Source organism: Rhinatrema bivittatum, chromosome 5 (assembly GCF_901001135.1).
Source record: "Rhinatrema bivittatum chromosome 5, aRhiBiv1.1, whole genome shotgun sequence".
In the NCBI taxonomy this organism is placed as follows: domain Eukaryota; kingdom Metazoa; phylum Chordata; class Amphibia; order Gymnophiona; family Rhinatrematidae; genus Rhinatrema; species Rhinatrema bivittatum.
Window position 1 is genome coordinate 290,663,766 of NC_042619.1, and position 23,993 is coordinate 290,687,758.

Here is a 23,993-nt window from a genome sequence, read left to right on the forward strand (position 1 = left end):
TTGGCTGAGAGGTGACCCATACAGGGTCAGACAGCAGATAAAGCAAAAGCCAGGCTGGGTAACAGCACATGACTGGCCATGAGCTTAGCAGAGCTAAAATCACAAAATGCTGAGACTGCAGAGGGCCAGAACCACTGAACACTAAAACAGCCATGAGCCTAGTGGAGCTGTAAACCCATGCCATGGAAAACATTCCTACCGAGGGAGGAGAACTGAAGGACAGCAGCAGGCCTGGAGGTTGAGTGATACCCCTTTGAGCAAGGGGACCCCAGCGGCAGTTCAGGAGGCAGAGTCAGGGCCTCAGGAGGGCAGGGACTACACCGGCAGATCAGGAGGCGGAGTCAGGTCCCCCAGGAGGGCGTGGACCACAGTGGCAGATGGAGGGCAGAGTCGGGTTCCCCAGGAGGGCATGGACCCTAGCATTGGCATGGACCTTTCAACAGAGCGAAAGGAGACAAGTTAGATACGGCGGACTCCCAAGGCCAACACTGCCCACCAGCCCAGTTGCATCTGTTCACATGAGTGAGGCTTGGGATAAAAGGGGGAGGATAATAATGCTTGAGTAAGAGGGAATGCAAGAGGTCCCTTCTATTCTATAGGGTGGTATACTGTGGGGGCAACAACAACCCTAAATTGCCAAATATTAAATATTCTTGTTACCTTGTAGAAATGTATATAGTTGTGTAGACTGAGACTACTAATCATGAGCAGAGAATTGTGCTGCTTGACAACTTAGTAGCAATGTACAAGGTCATGTAGAAATGTATATACTTACATAGTCTAATAAACCTGTATATATTTGTACATTCTGCCAGCCTTGTTCACAGTCCCATCTGTTTTTCCTGGGGTGAAGGGAGGAAATCCCTCCCACTAACACCTTCTTCCCCAGGTGGAGGCACCAGGCCCTAAGAATGTGAGGACCAATGGAGTCTGCCCTAGGGGGCTTCTGCCAGGTCGGTCCTGGACCCAGGAATGCCCCGCGAGGTAAGCGGTCAAGGGGCATTACATGTGTCTTGGGTTTGCTGAAATGTGGTAAATCTGTCAGCACAATATATTAGGGATGTGAATCGTTTTTATAACGAATTGAAATATCGTACGATATTTCTAAATTCGTTGTATATCGGGTAAAAAAGAAATGATCACTTTTCCCCCCGAATTTTCATAAAAATCGTTTTTAGGGTTAGTGCGCGCTAACGGCGATCCGCGGGAAAATGAGATTTTCCCGCAGCCAGACAAACTCGAAAGCAGGAACGATCAGGCACCCGATTCACATACCTACAATATATTACAGTTCTGCTCACAAGGAGGCTGATGTTTAAAAGTAAATTAGGAAAATTAGAGTTATAGCTGCACCTATAGATTTATAGGTCCAGTTTCTCTAGGGAAGCAAGACTACAAGTCCAGAGATGCTCTAGGAGCAAAACTAAAAATGAATCATCCCCTCTGGATACCTTAGTTATGTAGAATTTTCACATAAACATCTGGAGGCTGTTGCGCTCCTGTTTGCGAGTTGTGCCGCAAGCAGGCACTTATCTTGCGGCCCGGATGCCGCCGTCATGCCTATGTGGCAGGAAACGCTGCCAACGTCCTTCGCGGCAGAGGGCCGCACTCTGCCTCTTCTCTTCACCCGGCAGGGAGCCGCGGACTTCGGACCCCTTCAGCAGCAAGGGGCCGCCGGCATCACCATCTCCAGGCAGATCCGGTGGCCTGCTCCGCAGCGGCATGGACACCACCTTTGTTCCGCCTCTGGCTCCGCCCCTAAGGGCGAGGTGGCACCTCTCTTCCTTATTTAAAGGGCCCGCGGCTGGATATGCCCCTGGCCCCACCTTCTGACTCCTCCCTAGGTGTCTCCAGCAGAACCCTATATTATGGCTCCTCCGTCACTTCTCACTTGCCTTGGCAAGGGGCTAGTCCTCCTTAGGACTCCTCGCTTCCTGCTCCTGCCTGGCATCTCCTTGTCTTCATGGGATCCATCGTCGTCTATGTTCCTGGTCGCTGCTGATGTCTGCTCCGTTCCTGATGTGTCAAGATGTTCCTGCGAACATGTTCCTGGTTTCTGTTTTGTCCCTGCTGTTCCTGATGTGTCCAGATATTCCTGTTGTCCGCTATGTTTCCACATGTCTCCGAGGCTCCGCTTGTTCCATCCTTGCGTGGCCTGGCTGGATTGTGTAGGGTGCGCAGTGGTCCGCAACCATCCCGGCTGGAGTGTGTAGGGTGCTCGGTGGGACAGTTCCATCCGTCGTGGCCGAGGATTCTCCACGTCCCTCGTCAGATCACGATTATGTTCTAGATTTACCTCCTAGTGGCCCGTCCTCAGTCCAACTTCGGGATGACCTTCTGATGCGTCTTCCGCGCCGGGTTGGAAGTTTCGTCTTCTTTCAAATGATCTGTCAGGTCGTCGATCACGCCGTGTTCCCGAGGCTCAGTCCAGGATGTTGCTGCTATGAGTTTTGGCCAGTTACCTTCATCCGTCTGCCCTGACGTCCTCAGTCTGTGATGTCCAGATGTCCGTCTTTATGTTCCTGGACTTCCTGAGGGGCGGTTGTCCGTCCTGCATGTCTGTGCTGCTCTTTGTTGAGTGTCCACGAGCGGTAGGAGGTCCTGCACTCTCTTAGAAGTTCCTGACTTTTATTTGTCTGATTTGCACTTACCTTGCCTTCTATCCCAGAGTCTTCATCAGTCTGAGTCTTCGTCTTCGTCAGCACCTGTGTCTGTCCAGTGCCTATGGCCTTTGTCCTCCTCTGCGTCCTGTCTGACCTGCCGTCTCAGCCATTACCCAGCGGCAGGTCGGAAAGGGCTTGGCGTGGTTGGAGGACTACTCAGAGACCAACCTTGCGGGGTTGGCCTCCCGGAGGCCGTGCAGGTCGGCGGGGGCCTGGGCTTCCGGTTTCCGCCCAGTCAAGGCTCCATCTCAACTGTCTCGGTGCTTCCTCGGAGCTCCTCTCCCGGTTTGCCGATGTCCAAGGGCACACTCCAGTTGTCCCAGCGCAACAGAGATGAAGAGTTGTGTTATTATAGCACTTTGAGGTGGTGGTGGAGGTGGAATATATACACCTGTGGCTAAATATGGGTTTATTTGCCCATTGAGATTCTCAATCATATCTCTGGGACCTTTGTCTTCCCGGCGAGGACTCCCTTTACAAAGTTAGTTTGTAAGAGATATCCTGACTTGTGCAAGGTTCTTCAATGTTTTGCATTCCCTGGCAGCCTGAAGGTGTTTCTTTGTGTCAGCAAGAACTGAAGGGCTTAATCATTTTGCATTAACAAAACAGCCTGTTCCTCCAGTTTTCTAGAGGGTGGTGTGGCATTGTAATATTCTGTGATTGTGTTAATGTTACACTGTGTTATTGGTTAAAAAAGCCAGTGCTTTGGGTTATAATGGTGAAGCAAGGTACTTTAAACCAGGTTCCTTCCCCCCATGAGCTTATCATGTGTTGGAGCCTTACAATGTGAACCAAGCTGCATCTGGATCTGAGTGGTGTTTTGTACCTCTCAAAAAGGGGTTTTCAACTCTGAAGAGGCTGCGAGCCACCACAGCCAAGGTGAAGGAATATAAAAATACATCAAAACCCCCTGTGTGCTCTCCTATGAATGACAAATATTCTGCAAGAACCAGTATCCAGCACTCACAGTGTTAACAAGTTGGGAAATAGGATGTACTGTTTAGCCTGCCCAGAGAACATCACTACATAGCCAACAGAGGAGGAAGCAAAAGAAATGCTGGGAGACCATTTAAGGTAGAAAAAGCGCAAATTGGCTGACTCTTTCTGTATGTGTGGATCAAGGACGGCCAGGAGTTGGTTCCAGGAAGAGAGGAGTGTATCTGGCAGACCTGCAATCAATTCTTCTCCTGAAGAGCTAATTATCAAGAAGGACAGACAGAAGTCTGTGCTCTGAGGAAATAGAGAGACAGCTGTTCTTGCTTCATAGCCAAGCTACATTTAAATCCTAACAAGGGACAGAGGAGCCAGGAGCTGAGAGACTGAGAGATTTCTTTTCCAGAGACATTCAGGCCCAGGAGCACATGATTGGATCACCCTCTTAAGAGACTGAGTTAAGTAATCTAAACATTGTACAAAGAGCATTTTAGTACAGGAGAGAGAAGGTTTATTTCCTTGCCTTTTGACCCCAAATTCAGTATCTCATCTTAATTGCTTTAGCTTTTCAGGAAAAGTCAAGCATAAACCCCTTCTGGGAAAGAAAAACTGGTTGACTGTGGATTGAAATCAAGGCAGCTTTCGTGCATTACCAAGTAAACATTTGGGGAAGCTTCCCAGGAGAGAGACCTTCCACACATTGCAGTGCCCATCTATTTGGTTTGTCATCTAGCCAGCTCCAGCATCAAGAGGGATTTCTTCATTTCCTTGATTGCTTTTTACACACAATTTTGGTTTTAGGACAGAGTTCATTTACAAACTGGTGACATTGGAGTGGATCTGCTCTACCCCCTTTTTTGCGTACTCAGGGGTACAGGCAATTTTTGAAAGCTGTATACTTCACTGCTTCTCCCCCCCCCCCCCCCCCAACCTTTCTCTATTAGTGTTCCCTATTTTTTTCACTATCCATAGGAGTATATTGGTTGCCTTGGTTAACATCCATATCCAGTGTTATTTTTGCATTGCTTGATTTAAAATAAGAAAACTGCAGGTTTAAATTATACTTCACTACTGTACTTTTCTCATTTAATGTTCTGGTTGGATTTACTGTCTACTTACACAATACTAGTAAAAGGGTTAATTGCTGTTTTATTCTGGTATGATGATTTTTTCTGTATGTGGTGCCACAAGTATGAGGTTGTTTGGGAAGGGCACAGAATTATGGTATTGGAGTGACCGGAAACCTGTCTTGTCCCCACTCAGGCTGTGAACCCGAAGATAAAAAATATTAGTAAATTGTTATGATCCTGCTTGCGGACCTCATCCCGTGAGCAGAACTCCATTTACCGCCACCATTGCTTTTGCCGCCTCCATGCGGGCTGACGCCATTCTGCGGCAGGAGGGGCCACTGATGTCTCCCTTAGCGGCTTGTGAGCTGCCGCCTCTGTCTTTGCGGCCTTAGTGCTGCCGCTGCCAGGACCTTCAAACAGGAAGCCCCTGCCTGCTTTTCATCTTCGCGGCAGCCGCTACACATCTCCATCCATGCGGTAGGAAGCCACCGACCAATCCTTTCTTCACGGCCTAGTGCCGCCGCCGGGCCCTGCTTCTTCTGCACGGCCTATTGCCATGCCTGGGAAGCCTCCTCCTAAGCGTCAGGGAGCCGCCACCGCTGCTGTGGATGCTGCCAGGCCCTGCTTCCTTCTCTGCGGCAGGGAGTCTCCACCATCTCTCCATCTTCACGGCCTGGTGGCTGCCTCAGGGATCCTCTTCACAGCCTGTGCCGCTCGGGAAGCCGCTGCTGATGCCATCTTGTGGCCTGGAGGCCTGCCTGCTCCTCCGTCCACATGGCAGGGCCTCCGCTGTCCTTCGTCCTGCTCTCAGGCCCTCTAGGCATCGGCGCACACCTCTTCTTCTGTATTTAAAGGGCCAGCAGCGGGAAAAGCCCGTGGCCCAACCAGAAGTCCTCATCATTTCATTTCCTGCTTCAGCCCTATATAAGGGCCCACTTTCAGTTCCTCGTGGCCTTCAGATCCGACTTCATGATTGTCCATGTTCTTCCTTGCTGGTCCAGGTTCTCTGTGGTCTTCATGTGTCTGAGACGGTTCTTCATTCCGTGTCTTGATGTTCCTGGTCTCATGCCTCGTCGGAGCTCCTTCGTTGCCTAGTCTTGATGTTCCAGATGTCCTAGTTCCTGATGTCCTGTCGTTCTGAAGTCCTGATGATCCTGTGTTCCGAGTCTTCCAAGTTCCGAGTCTTCCAGCTCTTTGAGTCCTCCAGATGGCCACCCCAAGGTTAAACCATATAGATCCGGTTCCTTTTTCTGGTCATTGGAACCTCATTTGGTTGGATCCCCTTCCGGCGCTTGTCTCGCTCCCGCGTGGTCTGCGACCAGTCTTCCTAGGTTGTGTAGGGCGCACAAGTGGACAGAGTTGTCCATGACCAGCCCATGGCGGGCTGTGTAGGGTGCCCTGAGGGACAGTGCCCACCTGCACCTTCCAAGTCCTTGTCTGAGTCCTTCCAAGTTCTTCATCTTGTTCCTGCCCTCATCCTCCATCTGGCCTCATGCACTCGTCATTCCGAAGTGGCGTGTCCAGAAGGCCTTTCGAGTGGCTAGAGAGCTATTCCTGAGACCAGCATTGCATTGCTGGGTCTCACTGGTGCGTGTAGGTCCAGCGGAGGGCTGATCCTGCTTGGTTCCTGTTCCGAGTTCCTTGCCTCAGTTTCAGTCCTGCTTGTTCCTGCTCTGCCCGTGCTTGCATGCTCTCACCTCCCATGGTGTGCCTTGGGGCTCCTCCTTGAGTCGTGCCGTGGTTCAGGGGCTCACGCTCTCCCATGAGCTAGTGACCACGCCTCCGTGCTCTCATTACACTGTAGGCCACACCTGCATCAGGATCTGAAGCCCGCGGTTGCAACATAAATATAATTTCTCATGTGGTACTCCCCACCCCAAGCATAGCGGTAATTCATAGTCTGGACAAAGGGGCGGGGGTGGCATAATGGTTCTATAGAACAAGCTCCAAGTGAGAACTTGCTAAGAATTTACATAAGAACTCCTGTACTAGGTCAGACCAAGAGTTCATCGAGCCCAGTATTGGCCAATCCAGGTTGCAAGTACTCAGCAAGATCCCAAATAGTAGTGTGACCGATAGCCATTTTCAGTCACCAGTAAGCCCTGGGTGAGTCCTGTTTTCCAGCTAGAGCAGTGTAGGTCAATAAAGGAGAGAATATCATTCAAATGCAGCCCCTCCCTTTGAGGGTGCTGGAATGGCCATCTCCCTGAGAGGTTTTTTTAAGCAGATCCCTGAGGGGAGTCTGTGGGCAGTCACTTATGGTTTGTCTAGAGTTAAGAGGTCGAGAGGAGCTTTAACCTTTGTTGTTTTTCAGGCCCAGTCAGGGGAAGCTGGCTAACTCAGCCTGGGGAAGCTGACTAGGGTCGAGAGAGTTTCCATTCAGTCTACTCACTAGCTAGTTGGACTATCTCTCTGGGTATGTTTTCTTGGGTTTTACATTTTTTGTGTTAGGAGGCCTGGTGAGACCCTATGCACCACCTAGACTCAGAGATTGGGGAACCCTGTGTTTTGTGGGCTGTCCAGGTTAGGGAAGACCTCCCCCTCTACACCTCTATGAGGACAGAGGACATGGTGACATGGTGCCAGGACCCTCCGGTGTTATATTGCTTTTCAAGGGAAGAGATGTATTGAGACTCAGGAAGAAGTATTTGACTGCCCCTTCCTACCTGAAGGGAACTTCCAGAGCTGTTTTTCCAGTGGGTTTTCTGCCATAAGGGATGCAAGCATCATGATAGTCTAAGAGAGCTACGAAATGTGAGTAACCAATTGATTGAAAACACTGAGAACACCATTCAGGTGTCTTCGCCCTGGGAGAGAGAGAGAGGATTTTGTAGCTCTCTGTGCCAAGTCTGTTTTACCTATTTTCAACTAGGGTTGGAGGGGATCCCTGAAATCTATAAAGGGATACTTGCTCTATCCAAAGTCTTCACTCTTCCACACCCTGGAGGGTGGAGATCACTGGAGTCCTTGTGAAGAAATATGTTGCATAGATTGTATAAGCTCTACAGATAAAGTTCTCTCAGAGTGAATTTTGCCACTACACTATCATTATCTGCAAGTAAACTTTTATTTTGGATACCATCTCATAGTCTGCAGTGGTTTTTGCACAATGGACCCACAGTGTGAACTTTCCCATGGGATACTCCTCTCCCAGGGTAAAGACACCCTTAGCACGCGGGGCCTTGAAAGATTACTTTCACCCCATCTACAATAGGACATGGCCCCCTATCCCATGACTTTTTAATTGTTTCTGGAAATCCAGATACATTATAGCAACTGGTTCACCTTTATCCACATGTTTATTTACACCCTCAAAGAAATGTAGCGGATTGGTGAGGCAAGACTTCCCTTGGCTAAATCCATGTTAGCTTATGGTAATCCCTTTTCTGGAGGGCTGTTGCTCCTAAGGGCACATAACTAATTTATCTTTTCTGGGCTGTTCCAACTAGCATGTTATAGCCCATGCTTGACTCTCAATCCCTGGAGGGGACTCTTTTAATGGGAGAAAGCTCCCGCTTGTGGTCCAGATGATGAGGAAATAAACCCTCAGTGTGTGTGTAGTGATTTGGTGCTTCCCATGAGGTGAGAGGCTGTAATAACTCCGACAGGACCAGATCTAGGTGTTAAAATAAAGTTTACTGATTAATACTCAAAAATTAAAGTCCATTATCTAGAAGTGTGAATTTACATCTGACTGACGGTACAGGTATTATTTTGGGTAGGTAAGGTATCCTTACACCAGACCTCTGGGGAGAACCCATGGTAATCTTAATTGTACAAACTCTCCCAACAGCTGTGCGGAAATCCTAATGGAGGTGACCCCACTTTACTAAAAATAATCCTACCTTTGAACATCTTCTCAGACACCCAGCCCATCCTGGTCCTGAGATGGTAAAGTTCCAGATGGGGTCTCCTGCTCTTATTCTTCCTTATTTAAAGATTCTTTCATAATTACAGTATTCTCTAATTTTTCAGGAGAACTTCTCTTGAGGGATCAGGCAAGTTTTATGCTCTGAAATCCCAGTGGGGAAGGGGGATCAAAAAACGTCCCCACTCTTCTTAAGTCCAAAAAATACTTTAAAGCTTAAACTGGATCTCTCTTCTGCCTTCCCTGTCTCTGGCAGCAGGATCCATCACTGGTGCTTGCCCACCTAGAGGAGGCTCACAGGCCTTTTATTCCTGGTGAGAGCTCTTTTGCCCCTAAAGGGTATCAGGCTTAAAAGTCTCTCTCTCTGTAAATTATAAGAAGGACCCTCAGGCAGGGAGTGCACTGGGAGGTGTCACTTCTAAAATAAACTCCTTAAGGTGAAGCTGGGAGGCCCCACCAGAGTGTGAGAAAAATACATCTTCACCCAAGACTGCTTCCTCATACTGAACCCCATGATGTATTAACATATCTGGGCTAATAATGTTCAGGCATCCAATCCAGACAATCCAGGTAGAAGGGTCTGAGGGGTATGGATGGCTCCTTACAAAGTGTGTTCTAATGACAGGGACAGGGACATCTCGTGGCCAGACTGGGAGGGTCTGCTACACTTGCATATCTATATGTTCAGCAGTTTTTTTTCTTTATAATAGTTTCTACCATTTTGTCTGGCTTAGACGTCAGACTCACTGGTCATTAGTTTCCTGGTTCACCCCTTGATCTTTTTAAAAATTGGTTTTATATTGGCAACCTACTAGCAGGTCGGCAATTTCATTTTTCAGTTCTTTCAGCACTTTAGGATGTATACAATCTGGTCCAGGTGATTTACTACTGTTTAGTTTGTCAGTTTGCCCTATTATAACTTCCAGATTTGTACTGAATCATCACCTTTGAATATTATTTCTGGCATGGGTATCTCTCTTACATCTTTCTCAGTGAAGACTGAAGCAAAGAATTCATCTAGTCTCTCTGCTATGGCTTTGTCATCCTCAGCACCGGTGCTAGGTTTTTTGTTGCCCTGTGCGAAACAATTACTGTGCTGCCCCCCCCCCCCCCCAATTCATTCATTCTCTGTCCTGGGCCCACCAAATAAAAGCACAGCTCCCTTCAGTGATACAAACTTAAAAACTGACACCCTCCCCCCCACCCCCCCAGTACCAATGGCTGGTGCAAGGGTTTTAGGTAACCTTATAGGTGAACCTTATAGTCTTACACAATGGCCTCCCCCCCCCCCCCCGCCCCATTACAGACACACAGTTAAGAGTTATGCATTTATATTTTACAAGAAAAATATCAAAGTACAATATTCTGAGGTAAAAATATCACTTCCATTATATTTACATGCACTGCTGTGATGCCAACCAGAAATCCCTGCAAAAACAAATACTTGGAACCCATGTGGTATTAGGCCTGTTGTGATGTGTGTGTTGGCTGTGGGCTTAACCCTCTGAAAGCCCAAATGCACTAATACGCTTCCTATTAGGAGAATGCCTCACCTCAATACACATGTAGAACATAAACAGACCCTCACCAGATACAGAATAGAGCAACAATAAAGTAGAAATATATAAATATGACAAAACCTGAACTGGAAGAAGCCAGACTCTATGCAGTGGAACAATAAAAACTAGAACCATCACTATTCCTCAGACATCAAGCATTAAAATCAAGAAATAAAATAAATACATAATAATACTAAAAACATACAAATATTATTTTTTAAAAAGCTGATGACTAAAAGATCAAATAATCAAAAACTCATATACAACCATCCCAGGCAGGCTCCCATTCATACACACACCCATCACAGGCATCCTCCCATTCACTCACACACACACACACCAGACAGCCTCCCATTCACACACACATACATATGCAGCCCAGGCACAGGCAGTCTCTCATTCATACACCTACTTATTCCATCCAGGCAGCCTCCTATTCACACACACACACAGACACACACACACACATCACAGACAGCCTCCCATTCACACACACATACATATGCAGCCCAGGCACAGGCAGTCTCTCATTCATACACCCACTTATTCCATCCAGGCAGCCTCCTATTCACACACACACACAGACACACACACACACACACACACACATCACAGACAGCCTCCCATTCACACACACATACATATGCAGCCCAGGCACAGGCAGTCTCTCATTCATACACCCACTTATTCCATCCAGGCAGCCTCCTATTCACACACACACACAGACACACACACACACTCATCACAGGCAGCCTCCTATTCACTCACACACACATACATTCATTCCTCCTCTGCCGTGGGGCCATCACCGGAGGAGGAGCTGTAGAAGGGGATTCCTTTGCTGTAGCCTCCTCTTCTTCTGCCACTGATGGGATCAGGTCCACTGGTGCACCACGGACCTCCTTCTTCTGCCGCTGGTGGGATTGGATCCACCAGCAGCAGCACAGGCTTCTCCCTGCTCTCAATGCCTTCCACTGGTTGTGCCGCCCTGTGCAATTGCACGGTTTGCACACAGCAATGGCGCCAGGCCCAGTCATCCCTAAGTTTCCCTTTTATTTATTTGTTTGTTTATTTATTTATTTTCTATACCGACATTCGATCTGACATATCACATCAGTTTACATATAACATGATGTCTAAGGCCCGCCTTATAATGACATGATACATTGTAACAGGTTAAATGCATAAATGGGCTAGGTACATATAACTGATATTCAAAATAGTATAGGTATAACTTTGTGTAACAGAAAATCTATTTAACAGCGATAATTTCTGACTTGAAAATAACTATGTACAAGAAAAAAAAGGGGGGGGGGTGTTTTAGGGGGAAAAGGGTGGCAGAGGTGGAATTTTACCCCTTCATCATCTAATGGTCCAGCTGACTTCCTCGCAGGCTTTTTGCTTTGAATGTACCTGAAAAAGTTTTTATTTTGAGATTTTGCTTCCAAAGCAAACTTCTTTTCAAATTCTGTCTTTGCCTTTCCTATCAGTACTTTGTATCTAATTTACCAGTGCTCATGTTGTTTCCTGTTTTCTTCATTCAAATCCTTTTCCATTTATTGGAAAATGCTCTTTTGGCTGTTATAGCCTCTCTCACCTCACCTTTTAACCATGCTGGTAGTAGTTTTGCCTTCCTTCCACCTTTTCTAATGCAGGCAATACATCTGGTCTGGGCTTCCAAGATGATATTTTTAAACAATGTCTATACTTAATGTAAACTCTTAACATTTGCAGCTGCTCCTGTCAGGTTTTTTCCTAACCATTTTTCTCAGTTTATCATAGTCACCCTTCTGAAAGTTAAATGCTGTCTCAGTAGATTTCTTTAGTGTCCTCCCTTCAATTATTAAGTCAAATTTGGTCATGTTATGAATATTATTGCCAAGTAGCTTCAACACTTTTATCTTTCACACCAAATCTTGTGTTCCACTAAGGACTAGGTCTAAAATAGTTTCCCCTCTTGTTGGATCTTGTACCAGCTGCTCCATGAAACAGTCATTTATTTCATCTAGGAACTTTACCTCTCTAGCGTGTCCTGATGTGACATTAACTCAGTCAATAGTGGAGTAATTGAAATCACCCATTATTACTGTGCTGCTGATTTTGTTAGCTTTCATAGTTTCTTACAGCATTTCATTGTCGGTTCATTTTTTCCATTTTATTCTTTCTATTTTATTCCCCTTTACACCCAGAATTTTTATCCATAATGAACATTGCATTTTGTTTTCTGCAGAACATTTATCCTGTTTGACTTAATGCCCTCTTTAATATATCCGCCAATTTGCATTTGATATATTTGGTACCCTAGTGTCAGTGTTCCATTGGTTGTCTTCCTTCTACCAGGTCTATGAAATATGCTATACACTCTAACTCTGCCAGCTTATGCTTTAGACTTCTTGCATTTCTATACAGACCAGGATGCCCCATATTCCCTGTTCTCTTAGTATTCTTCAAGGATATAACATTTCAAACCATGCTCATTTGATCAACTGTTTGCTTTACCCTATCATATAGTTTAAAAGCTGTTCTATCTCCTTTTTAAAGGTTAGTGCCAGCAGCCTGGTTCCACTCTGATTAAGGTGGAGCCCATCCGTATGGAAAAGTCCCCCACCCCCTCCTCAAAATGAAACTTAGCTCCTAACAAACCTAAAACCCCCTGCACCATTGTGTAATCCATGTATTGAGACTCTGGATGCCTGCCTCTGGGGTCCTGCACATGGAATGGGGAGCATTTCTGAGAATGCTACCCTGGAGTTTCTCGATTTCAGCTTGCTACTTAAAATCCTAAATTTGGCTTCCAGAACCTCCCTCGTGCATTTTCCTATGTCGTTGGTACCCACATGTACCAAGACAGCCAGCTCCTCCACAGCATTATCTAAAATCCTATCTATGTGAAGTCTGCTACCTTCGCACCAGGCAGGCAAGTTACTAAGCGGTTCTCAAGTCCATCAGATATATATATATCTATATCTATATATAGATATAGATATATACAATAAACAGTAAATGATGAACACTAATAATTAAACGCCCTAAACCAAATAATTCCAAAAAATGCTCAGAAAAATATTATTACTTCTTACAAAAATATTTATTGAATATTGTCTTCCCAAAACAAAATTTACACAATTAATAATTTCAAGCTAGACACAATAAAAACTTGAAATATATTCAGACAAATGACAACCATGCCATACCTATATGTTCATAAAACACATTGTCTAGATGAACAAATGATCCATTTCAAAACTTTAAAGTTTTGGTATTTCCTATTGTAAACGCAACAACGTTTCCACAAGGTATTTTGCAGAAAGTGAGTAACAATTATCATCCAATAGTTGATAAAGGAGCATATTCAAGATTCTTCAATACTTTAAAAGCAATCATACTCGAGCCTTCCTTCCTGCAGCGTTTCAGTCAGGTTTAGGTTTAGGGAGTTTAATCATTAGTATTCATCATTTGCTGTTTATACTATAAATATATATTTCTAGGACTGCCTTATTGTTTTTCTATCTATCTATCTATCTATCGATATATGTACCAGATTGGGTGGGAGGTTAGAGAAGGATGCAAGGGAGAACAGGACTGGAGCACAGTAGGGATATTTCTCTCCTTCACCATCCGCCCCCCCCCCCCCCCCATTCAAATCCTCTCTCTCATGGTCTCCGATTATATCCCCCAAATCTTGGATCCTTCCTTTCTTCCTATCTCTTCCTTCTCCCAGATCCTGAAATCCATCTCTCAAGTTACTAATTCTAGATCCTCCATTCTCTAATCCCACTCCTACTTCGTTCTCCCGTCTCTTTCCCATCCCGTCTCCCCTCCACCCCATCCTCAGTCCATCTCTCTCTCTCTGTTCCTCCAATCCCACTTCTTCTCACTCTCCTCTCCCCACTGCTAGCCCTCTTTCTCCTTTCCTCATCCCTTGCCCTCTCCTTCTCCTCTTCCTATCTCCAAGATCTCCTACTTGTGCTAATATTTGAGATCCCTTTATACAAACAAACAATTCTACTGACAGACACAAGGATGGAAAAATATTTTTGTGATGTAATATAAAAGACAGAGATATTTACCAATGTGCTTCAGAATTTGCTAATTCCTGGAAACTTTGGAGTCTGTGCTTTAGACCTTCCACTCCCTGTTGCTTGACATTCTTGGAGGGGTGAGTGACAGCACCAATAGTACCAAGGGGCGGCAAAAAGCAAAATCAATCACTGATTTTCTCCTGTTTTGTGTCTATGGAGAAAGACCTTGAGGAATCGGGCTACAAGTTTCTACAGTATCACGTTTCAAGAAAAAACCATATGCACATATATTGGAGACATGGTAACAGTCATAAGACAGAGGTACAATTAGCACAAATTTGAAACTTAGGAGCAGTAACACCAAGTGTGAGTAGCTAGGGTTGAAGCTTTGACAATTGATGATAGGGCTCACAAATTTCAAACCTGAGCTGATTCAGCCCCTTTTTATCTATGTTTCAAGAGGAAACTGTCTATTAAAAGAAAGAGAAAAAAAAAAAAGCTTTCCAAGTTCTAACAAGCATTTCTGCTCAGTAAAGGAATCGCTGAAAAACCTGAAAGCTGCAGAACAGGTTTGTGTAATAATGTGACCCCTACTAGGAGCTCAGAAAATCAAAAGAGTCCTGATAATGGGGTTTTTCAGTCTCAGCACCAGTTCTGTGGGTTCATAAAGCTATGGCTGGGTAGGACATTAAGATTAGACCCGATTCAGAGTGCCATGGGGTGTGTTATTCTGTAGGACAACCAAAAGGAAAACGAAAAGCTTTCCCACCTTGTGACCATCTACACTGCATACTCTGCGAATTGACTCCCGGGGATTCAGGAAAGTAGTCTCACACAGTACAGTATAGCTCCAACTGATAAACTTTCTTTTATCTGCTAGAGTTCATTATCAGAAAAAATCAGCAGTAATCACAAAAGCAATAGAATGAGTCACAAGATTCTAGTTTCTACTAGCCTACAATCAAACACACCGCCTGGGATAAGAACAATCCCCATTTCTTTAGCAGCACAGCCATTAAAACTTGAAACAGCTCCAGAAAGAAAACAAGAAGAAAACACCATCTCCGGCTTGACCCCCCATGTTAACACCAGGTATTACTCAGTAGTACCCCTGAATCCAACAAGAAGGACATTCTTGCAGGAAACTACTTTGACAGTTAGCTATGTCCATAATCCCTCTAGGCCTTTGCGCCTAGGAATAATCCTTTGGCCCATCAGTATCCATTGTAAACAGAGGCCCCTGATGGACTGGAGGAAACAGCAGACGTTGAAAGATTTTGTCAGATCCCAGGAGGAGCCCTATCATTCTTGGAATCTATTTCCCAGAATATCCCTCTCACAATCACGCACTCCCACTGAGAACTCAGACCTATTTCATTTATTTATTTATTCTGTGATCAATCCTACCGGTTCGCAAGGCACGCTCCCCTTGGAGGTCATTTCTGCACACACTACTTAAAGGAATAGGCAAACAGTGCCATCCTCATCTGCAGAACCATCCTTCCAATATAACCAAGGGTAGCAGTTAAGTTTTAGGAAACAGAGAGTCTGTTAAAAAAAAGTGTGTCAAAATGGTACTCTTTAGATGATGGAGTCTCTCAGAGTTCCAGTCTTTCCCCTGTTTATTCAATCTTTTTCTTAGTTCCTTGAGTAAAGTGATATCTAATATGGGATTGGTATACAAGTGTTATGCAGACAAGGTGCAGATATTTATCCCAAGTGATGTTCCTGGTGAAGTGCCTGCAGTGATGCTTCAGCGTTGTCTATCTAAAATAAATGAATGGATGTTAGACAACAATCTGTGGCAAGGGCAAAAGGGAATTTGGGTTCACACAGCAATCAAGGAGGCCCCGACTTTTACGGCTTGGGAACTATTAGGCATGGAGATAACTTGCTGGTGCGGCTGTTACTGCCCTTAATCAATAAACCCTGATACCTTTGATGCAACGCCAACATTGCTCTCTGCTTCAACAGCAAGAGGAAAATGGGAATTGGATTCAGACAGCAACCAACAAGGACTCCAACTTTTATGGTTTGAAGAACTGTTGCACAGACATCAAGGAAAAAAATACAGGCCAAGTCCATAAGCAAAGCATATCAAGCAGCACTGTCTGAATTTTCAAAAAGGCTCATCACCCAATAAAAATGTTGCTTGCAGTAAAGTTTTATGGGATATCATAACACTTGAAGATAACTGCACGGAGCAGCAGTTGCTGCCCTTAAGAGAAATGTGGGGTAACCTGCACAGAGGGGCATATACTACCATAAGAAGCTTGCTGGGCAGACTGGATGGACCATTTGGTTCTTTTCTGCCATCATTTCTATGACTACAATCTTGTGGGTGGGAAATAAGTTATTGATATCTCTACTCTATCCAACATGGAAGGTTGAGTTGATCTTGTCCTTGGAAATATGGGATTTGGGAGTCACCTTAGATTCCTTATTAATGCTTAAGCCACAGGTGCCGAAGGTAGTGAAGCTGGCCTTTCATATGTGGAAACTGCCAAGGCCTTTAAGAAATATTTTGTCAGTTGAGGATTTTAGGGTGATCACAGTCATTGGTGTTAACGTGTATTGACTATTGTAATACTTTGTATTGTGGGCTGCCAGCTAAATTGCTGAGGATTTTATAGCTGGTGCAAAATGCCAATTAAGCCAGACTGGGGATTTCACTGCACAGACCGTCGCAATAATAAAGTTCAGTCTGTTAAACTACGCACTGTCAAGGTGCCTTGCTATGCACTAATGTAACATGTGTGGTGTGCACACACACGCAGCTTGCTTGTAAGCACAAAAGAGGCAGGCTGGGGATTTCACTGCACAGACCATCCCAATAATAAAGTTCAGTCTGTTAAACTACGCACTGTCAAGGTGCCTTGCTATGCACTAATGTAACATGTGTGGTGTGCACACACACGCAGCTTGCTTGTAAGCACAAAAGAGGCAGGCTGGGGATTTCACTGCACAGACCATCCCAATAATAAAGTTCAGTCTGTTAATCTACGCACTGCCCACTCTCACGGTGCTTTGCTACGTATGCACTAATGTAATGTGTGTTGTGTGCACACACACGCTGTTGCGATCCTGACTGCAAGGAGCGCGGGCAGGCTCTTACCTCCACGCGGCCAGTGGGGCCGCTGGCGCTGCTCCCTTCGCGGCGGTCATGCCGCTGTGTCTGGACTCCTCCCTGGCTGCCTTTTGCCCTACGTGGCAGGGCCGACCTGCCACGAGCTCTCCCTCGCGGTCGGGCTCCCTGCTGCCGCTCCTGTGCCTCCCGATGCACTGCAAGCCTTCCTGGGGTCTTCAGCCGGCAGGGAGGTCATCCCTGCCAGTGTCTACTTCAGCTCAGGTCCTTGCCTGGCAGGGAGGCCGTCCCTGCCGGTGCCTGAAGTCTCCTTACTCTTCCTGCTTCTGTCTTCACGGCATGGAGCCGCTCCAGCAGCCTACCTTCCTCCAGGGCTACTTCTGCTGCCTGCCTGCTTCTCCTTTGGCCTTCCACGTGGCTGGGAATGCCACCAACGATTATGCCTCTCTTCATCTAGCTCTCCTTAGGCGCAGGTGCGTGCCTCTCTCCTCCTTTTAAAGGGCCAGCCAGGTGTGGCCCTCTGCTGACCCCTCCCTGGGCGTTGTCCTCTTCAGCCTTACAAAAGGGCTCAGCGTCCATTCCAGCTTGGCCTTCACACGGAGTTGGTCACTCCTGGGATCCTGCTGTCCTTCGCTCCAGGAGTCGTCCTTGTTCCAGCACTTCTTCAAGGTCCTGTGTTCCCTGTTCTTCGTTGGAGCTCCTTGTCTTGTCCTGTTGTCCACGTTGCACCTCAGATGTCTGCCTGCTGTTCCTGATGTCCGTGTTCCAGTCCAGATGTCCGCCTGTTGTTCATGATCCAAGACTAAGGTCTGTCTCCTGATCCAGTAATCCGTGTTCCAGTCCAGATGTTGTTTCTCCAGATCCTGATGTCCGTGATCCTGTCTAGCTCTCCTGAACCCCTGGTTCCTCGTGCCACTCCTCCTGGCGTGGCATGTCATGGTCCGTGACCAGCCCCTTGGGCGGGCTGAGTAGGGCGCTTCATAGTGCAATACCTTATACCTTGTTTCTGAGTCTTCTGAAAGCCTTGTACCTCGCTCCTGAGTCTTCTGAAAGCCTTGTACCCTGCGGCGTGCCATGTCGTGGTCCGCGACCAGCCCCACAGGCGGGCTGAGTAGGGCGCTTCATGGTGCAAGCCAAGTACCTCATTCCTGAGTCTTCTGAAAGCCTTATACTTCGCTCCTGAGTCTTCTGAAAGCCTTGTACCTTGCTTCTGAGTCTTCTGAAAGCCTAGTACCTCGTTCCTTCCTGCGCTGGTCCCGCTCCCGCGGATGTAGGACAGGGTGGTCCGTGACCAGACCAGTAGTATTGGCTGAGTAGGGCGCCCTGAGGGATCGCGCCACTGTCCGTATACCCGAGTCTTGTCTGTGCATCCAAGTACCTCGTTCCTGAGTCTACGTCTGTGCATCCAAGTACCTCATTCCTGAGTCTACGTCTGAATCTCTATGTTCCGGTCTTCGCTGCCCTGGCTTCCATCCAGCCTGACGCTTCTTGCCGTATCGTGCGGCAGGTCCGAAAGGGCTTGGAACGGTCAGAGGACTGTTCATAAGACCACCATTGCGTTGCTGGTCTTCCGAAGTGTGCAGGTCCGGAGGAGGGTCAGTATCTCCAGTCTTCAGTCCAGCCTCACTCCTGTCCAACCCATGCTCGGGCATGCCTCGCCTACTGCGGCACCTCTTCGGAGTTCTTCTGGGGTCGAGCCGTGGCCCAAGAACACACATCTCCTGGTAAGCGGACCGCTCTCCTAGCGCTCCACAACACACACAGCTTGCTTGTAAGCACAAAAGAGGCAGACTGGGGATTTCACTGCACAAACCCTCCCAATAATAAAGTTCAGTCTGTTAAACTACCCACTGCCCACTGAAGCCCATTGACAGAGAGACTAAGTGAGTTGAATTAAACAAACTCAGTTTAAAAAAGCTGGAATTGTTGGGACCGCAGGAAAATGGATGAAATATATTTTCCAATGCAAATTCTACCAAAATTGAATATATCTCTCCCAGCCACAACACCAAAATCGTGCTTGCTTGCAGCCTAGCCCAGAGGGTGAAAAAAAAAATGGCAGTGCTAGCAGCTTCTCTCCCTGGCACAGAGAGACCGTCTCAGATCACCTAAATAATAAACTGCTTAAAAAAACACAAACAGGGCTAGCTGGCACAGACACTGCAGCCAAATTAAGAATCAAAAGCTTTTTTCTCTTTCCTAACTAGCCAAAATTGCTCTCAGTGCAGCCTCCTTCCACAAAGCCCACCTCCCCACACCACCCCTGCAAAGAAAGTGTGTGGCACAGCTTGTGCTGAAGTATATATAGTGCTGGGTCATCAGTAAAATCGTCATAGAGCACTGAATGACAGTACGATTGGCTGCATTCAGTGCATTTCACTAAATGTCAGCGCTGATACGCTGCATTCTGGTATCCGTGCCAACCTGTCCGACCCTTTCCTGTGAGTCAAAGGTTGGCACGGATACCGGAATGCAGGGTATGAGTGCTGACATTTTGTGTAATGATTGCAAATGGCAGTGAATAAAAGCGCACTCGCCGCGCAACGTATTAAACGGATGATAAGTTATATTCGTGGGGAGTCGCAATGCGTTTCGTCTCCCCACGAATACAACAAATATTGACATATACATTGCGGATCGCCGATACTACGAAAACGAATGCACACCCCTACCAATTACTTATAGAGTACAGTTTAAAATATTTGCTACCATAAAGTATAGGATTGCCAACATTCAAGTGTGAAAATTCTGAACACCATTAGTAGCATAGTAAATGATGACAGATAAAGACCATTCATTCAATAGCATCATTCAATTAATCCTCTTATACGAGAGTGATCTATCATTAACCCCAAACTATATAGAATAGAATAGAACCATATAGAAATCCTGCACTTCTGTGTCCATAGAAACACTCCAATAAGGTTTAGAGCAGGAGGAGGATGTTTGTCTTTACTGCTCACCATATGAAAAAGAATATTCAAATTTTGGCATCATCTGAGTAACAATGACACAAATTCCATCCTGTACCGGGCACTCTGTGAAGCAACACAAAACTACCGAAAGCACACTCTGCACCTATGTAGCAAACCTGTCATTCCCAAACAGCATTTAACACCCAGAACTAAACAGCAATGACCCCTAGCTATGAAAAAGTGGCACTGCAAATATTGCAATGGGCCTTAGGACACCAATATACCTCCTACTAGGAAAAGAGAAGAAAGCAGAGCAGACTGCCATCAATCCCCACACAAAAACTACATACTAGCACCTCAGAAATACAAAATAATGTTTTCGACTCGCTAGCTTTACCCCTTATTCAGTAAGGGGTCGAAAACACGCGTCCAATCCCCCCTGAACCTAATAGCGCCCGCAACATGCAAATGCATGTTGATGGCCCTATTAGGTAGTCCCACGCGACACAGTAAGTAAAATGTGCAGCCAAGCCGCACATTTTACTTTAAGAAATTAGCGCCTACCCAAAAGTAGGCGCTAATTTCTGCTGGCACCGGGAAAGTGCACAGAAAAGCAGTAAAAACTGCTTTTCTGTGCACCCTCCGACTTAATATCATGGCGATATTAAGTCAGAGGTCTCGAAGAGTAAAAAAAGTAAAAAAAAATTTTTTAAATGGGCCCGCAGCTCACGGGTTGAAAACCGGACGCTCAATTTTGAATTGAGCGTCCGGTTTTCAACCCGTGGCTGTCAGCGGGCTTGAGAACCGACGCCGGCAAAATTGAACGTCGGCTGTCAAACTCGTTGACAGCTGCCGCTCCTGTCCCTAAAGAGGTGCTAGGGACGCCCTGGTGTGCCTAGCGCCTCTTTTTGCCGCGGACCTTCATTTAAATAAATTAATTTACTGTATCGCGGGCACAGGAGAGTGTCCAGCAATTAGAAGGACTGAGACAAAAATGAAATGGAAATCCTAAGAAGTCCTATGTAGTATATTTGAAGTCCTATGTAGTATATTTGAAACAAATGCATTTCCTCTTCTGTTAAGTAAAATGAAAGGATAAGAGATGCATATTTACACAACAGACATTGCAATTAATAAACTAAAAATAAAATGCTTTCTTCTACCTTTGTTGGCTGAAAATCTTATTTTTCAAGTTGTTTTGATGCCAGTCTCTCTTTTCTGTTTTTTCTAGGGTCTTCTATTATTTTTTGTTTCTTCCATGTTCATCTGTCTTTCACTTCCTCCTCTTCATTTTACTATGAGATTGATCTTTCACTTTCATCCCCTTTCTTCATTTCTTTGTTCTGCCTCTAGGCACTCATCTTCTTTCTCCTCACCTTTCAGTGCTCAGCCTCTCTCTTCAACTCTCACCTACCCACCAGCTTTCCATCTCCTGCTTCCACCACCTTCCCACAACGTCTCCCTGCTTTCTCATTCTAACTCAGACTCTGTTTCTCCGTTGCCTGGTTCCTATTTCTACTCTTTGTACACTTCTCAGCTATTTTCTGTGCCTCTAATCTTCTCATTAGCATTCTCTCTTTCTCTGTTTTTCAGGTCCTCCCTCGCCTCCTTCACCTTTCTTTTGTCTTTTACCCCCTAGACAAAATCCAAGTACCCTTCTTTTAACTCCTCAACCTTATTTCTGTTACCTCACCCCTGCAAAACACCCTCATCCTTTTTCTCTGGGGGTGGGGCACAAACTTTCTCCTCTCTCACACACATACATACTTTCCACACATACACACTAGATCGGTGCTTCTCAACCCAGTCCTCAGGGCACAACTAGCCAGTAAGGTTTCAGGGTACCCACAATGAATACGAACGAGATAATTTGCCTGCATTTCTTCCATTGTATGCAAATGTATCTCATGCATATTCATTGTGGATAAACTGAAAGCCTGACTGGCTGGGTGTGCCCCAAGGACTGGGTTGAGAAGCACTGCACTAGATTACTTACAAATACTCGCACACATACATGATCTCTCACCAAACGTGTTTTCTCTCTCCCATACACATACATTCGCTCTCTCCCCGATATACGCTCTTTCTCTCCCTCTCTCCATACACACTCTCTCTCCATACACACACAAATGCTTTCTCTCTCCCCTCAATACACACACACAGGCACTCTCCCCCCTATGCATTCACACACTCTCGCTCCCCCCATTCACACACACACACATGCTCTCTCTCTCCCTCATAGATGGTTTCTCTATGAGAGAGCATGTGTGTGTTTGTGGGAAAGAAAGGCTGACTATCCCTGCTCCTCCACTTACACACACACACACAAACACACACACACACACACACATAAAAATGCTTTCTCTTCCTCCCTATCCCCCTTTCTCTCAGTTTCTCCCTGCAGAACGAGAAGATAGTAGCAGTCTCCTCCATGGGCCCACATGACATTAGGATGCTTCTTTTTCATTTGTGGGGCTAACACTGCTAACCTCTTTGGCCGCACGGGCCTGCTACCTTTGATGCTCCATCTCGTCAGCCTGGAGGGCCTGCCACCAACGTTTTGGTTCCTCTCTTCGGCTGGACCCAGGAGGGGCCAAAAACCATTGCTTTGCTGCCTCTCTTCAGCTCCCATGCTCTGGTTCCTCTTGTGGTGTAGGTCAAAGGTCAGCTGATTGACCCACGTGGGCCGTGGAGCCCTGCATGGTTCAAATAGCTGATGTTTGAACATTTCGTTATAAGAAAGTCTGTGTGGCTGGGGCAGCATTCTGAAGAGAAGACACCGCTGTCACCTCGCCAGAGCAGCAGTGCTTCATTGAAAGCACTATAGAGAATTGATCAGACAGGACTGCAGCTGTACCTGGAGAGCTAAATTCCAGATATTTTCTGGACATTTTAGCCCTCATCCTGGCTTCTGGATGGTCCCTCCAATTTCCATACTGTCCAGAGAAAATCTGGACAGTTGGCAACCCTAAATAGTGTACAATGTTTCCTATAATCTAAAAATAAGGTTGTTGATGATGTACCCTGCCGAGATTTGCATTCTTCTAGTCAAGAATTATTTGTAATTCCTTCAGTAACAAATTATCGGCTGCATAGAACTAGAGCTAAGCCTTTTTCTATTGCTGCACCAGCTATGAGGAATGCGGTACTTATGGCAATAAGAGGTGAATCTGAGCACAAAATTTAGAAAGTTATTAAAAGCAGAACTATTCCGCAAAGCTTTTGCAGAGGGGGACTTGGAGGCGTTGGTTGAATTATTTAAAAATATATTATGTTGTAGTTTTTAATTGTATGTTATGTTTGCGTGTTTTACATTTTATGAATATTTTATTGTAATCTGCGTTTTAATATGTTAGATCACACAGAACATAAATGATTTTTAAATAAATAAATTAATTAATTAATAAGTGAGAATCTGGGGAAAGTTTAAGAATTCAATTACGAGGGACACAGGTACCCCAAGTTAGGATCTAAGCCACACTAAAGTCTAAGGGGACCAGGAAGGGCATACAGAAAGCATACAGATCTGCTGTTGGACCCGGAGTGGGACATTTTGAATGTGGCTTACATTATTTGCAATGTATTGCTCTCACTTTTCAAAAGGAAACATTGCGTGCTGTTTTCCTTTAAAAATTAGCAACCACAAAGTCCTCGTGTTAAAAGTGTCCACCTATGTTGCACCTGCTCTATGTGTGGGCGGCTGAGCAGGGCTAAAATAGCATCTGTGCATTTCAGACTCACACAATGTGCTCCCCTGACCTAACCACCCCTCACTTTACCCCGGCTAAAAGCGTGCATGCCGCGGAAACCGGCACTGATTTTCAGCTGGGCAGAAGGAAGCAATTTTCATGTACCCAAGTGAATGGCTTTGAAAATGA